This window comes from Gossypium raimondii, chromosome 13, assembly GCF_025698545.1.
Source record: "Gossypium raimondii isolate GPD5lz chromosome 13, ASM2569854v1, whole genome shotgun sequence".
NCBI classification, from domain to species: domain Eukaryota; kingdom Viridiplantae; phylum Streptophyta; class Magnoliopsida; order Malvales; family Malvaceae; genus Gossypium; species Gossypium raimondii.
Window position 1 is genome coordinate 1,975,268 of NC_068577.1, and position 2,894 is coordinate 1,978,161.

The window sequence follows — 2,894 nt, forward strand, 5'->3', positions numbered from 1 at the left end:
AAAAGCGAGTTTGGCTTTAAGGCGAAAAATCGATAAGATATTTTTCATTTCTTTTTGGGTAAACTACACTTAATGCTACTAAACTATTAGTATTTTTACGTTTTGATCACTCAACTTCAAAAAAATTACAAAATTTTCACTAAACTAAGTTTTTATTTAAGTCACTCGGCTGTTAAATCTTTGTTATATGATTTTCTTTGTTCGCATCACATGTACCAACCGAAAACTCTAATTTCCCTTCTCTTTTGCAATTATTTTTATAAAATAACTTTAAACGTCATGAATCTACAAAACGCACCAACCGCAAGCACTCATTTCCCTTCTCTTTTGCAATTTATTTTTTTTATAAAACAACTTGAATGTCATGAATCTACAAACCAAAGTCCAAATAATTTTGTTCTCCAATCCCCGAAACTAATAATCAAATTGACGTGGATTTAAGGTATATTTTTTTACTCGTCGATAGGTACTAGTCCACCATACCAATTATTGAACATTGCTTGGAACTCATTAGACAAACTTTTCTAAATAAATAAAAAAACTTAACAGCCTAATTACTTAAATAAAAACTTCTAAATAGTGAATGAAAACTTTTAAATAGTTCACTGATTATTTTGTAATTTTTTGAAGTTAAATAATTAAATTGTAAACATACTAATAGTTTAGTGACATGGGGTGTAGCTTATTTTTTCTTTTCTTTTTTTTTTTTTGAGTTGTTTCCGCTTTAATTTTGGTGCGTTGGAAAATTTTTATCGAGAATTTTTATTTTGCGAGAATTAAGCTAATTTAGGTGAATTTGAAACCAAAAAATTCATAAAGTTACATAATTTACCAAACTTGCCAAACTAAAGTTCTAGCTCTGTGAGATAAAGTAGGGATGATCAAAATCATTTTTTTTAAGGCTTGGTGGTAAGCTTCTTACAGTCGTGTTAAGCTTCTATATTCCCCATGCTTGATGTAGTGTTCGATTCTTTTTTGACATTTGCTGGTGATTATGATTTTCTGTTTTTTATCTTTGGTTTTGTTTTGCTTCATGATTGGACTTTGTTGAGTTTTCTTATACTAAACATTTGGCTGGGCTTTTTGCTTGGATATTATTAATTAAATTATTTTTTTTTTGTCTGCGGATATTAGTTTAGATATATATTAAATTGCAACAGGAGTAAATGATTATTAGCAGAATAAATAAAATGGACATCAAAAGTTTACATACATAGTTTGGAAACTTCTTACGTAAACGGAGTTTTACTTGAAGAGTAAAATATCATCTAAATCTAACTTACTCACCAAGATACAATCTCACTCCTTTATATATAATCTACATCACTCTTTCATTAAAACTTTTTCCTTTGAAAGTTTAATTGCAAACTGAACAACAAATCTGAATTATAACAAATTTGAACAGAAATAAGCTCCTAACTGAACAAAATAAGCACTCTCTTCATCTCATCTCAAAAAGTCAAAAATACAAGTATTCAAGTACGCATTGTAGTACTTTGTAAAAAAGCAAGTACGAACCGAATGAATCTTTGTAGAATTCTTTGAATTTTTCTTTTTGCTTGATCTAATCTTTTCTCCGATCATAATCTTGTGATTTGCTGATCAAAATGTAAACAAATAAGTCAAATTATAATGTTTTGTCAATTTTTCTTATAATTAACATTAACAGATGTTCCAAGCAGATGCAAAGCTAAGGGGCTGGCTTCTCCCCCAAAATGAAAATTTATTATTTAGGTCTTTTAAAAATTTTTAAAATTTCAATTTAATAAATATAAAATTGTACTTTGGCCCCCTAAAATTATAAAAATTCAATTTAATCTTTCAAAAATTATAAAGATATAAACAATAAAAAATTAAAATTTCATTCGGCTCCTTAGAAAATTGTTTTGGCTTCACCCTAATTCAAGGTAAAACACAATTTTGAATAAAAGATTTTGGCCAACGGATCCTGATTAATTATAAAGATACCTTTTACCCGACGCCTTGTCTCTGGTAGCTCATATGTGGTGTCTTTACACGCAACTCGTAATGGTGGCACGTTTTAAGGAATATAGACGATGAAGTTTATGGCCAAAAACAAGAAAAGCACAAATAGCTATTTACACATCAAATTGCATACAAGAAACTGCATGTAAGATCGGCAGTATTTCTTAAATCAGAGCTAAAAGGAAAAATGTACAATAAAATATACATCAATGATGAAATAGAGAAGAAATATTCATCAAAACCAATATATACATTATGAAACTTTTTGATTTGTAAACCCTTTTCTCTCCCCTGTAAAACCCCCCAAAAAAAGTGTGATTCAACTGTTGAAAGATTGAATTACCTCTCATGAAATTGCGTATCCGATATGTAACAGTTGAAAGGTTGAGAAATGGGGATTGAAGGAATCGAATCCGAGCATCAACATAGCCGGCGAGTTGGGAGAAGAAGAAGAGACACGTAAAGAAGTTGCAGGGCTTAGAAGGGAAGAAAAAGCGTCGAGGAAGAAGATGATGATGGTGCTGATAGGTACCATGTTTTCAAACTTGGGTATGGTAATATGGTTTGATCAACGAAATTATTTATAGTATCTCACTATTTTTGTTTTTCTAAATAATTGAAAAATGGGGTAAAAGTATCGTAGAGGTATTTATATTAAGAGTCAAATTCTACTAAGAGTCATCCATTTCTATTGTTAACAATTGGTTACTATATGTCAAAATGAAGCACAGTGGCATGTCACGTGTAACTATTTAGTTATCTTATTAGTAACGTTATTTTTTAACAGTAAAATGAATGGAATTATTAATAAAAATGACTAGTTTACTTTTTAATCTAACGATAGAAATTAATTTTTTTATTTTTGAGTAAAGGAGGTAAAATGCAATCGACTCTTAATATAAGAATCT

The 2,894-nt window shown here is 29.3% G+C and overlaps 1 long non-coding RNA gene across 1 annotated transcript; it reads right to left on the reverse strand.

The window, feature by feature from the left end:
* Positions 1–1,204: 1,204 nt before the first annotated feature.
* On the reverse strand, positions 1,205–2,685 carry LOC105784492 (uncharacterized). The gene is made up of 2 exons (XR_008192564.1): positions 1,969–2,685; positions 1,205–1,598 (listed from the first exon to the last, which is right to left on the reverse strand). It is a non-coding gene; the product is annotated as an uncharacterized LOC105784492 (long non-coding RNA).
* Between the last annotated feature and the right edge of the window lie 209 nt (positions 2,686–2,894).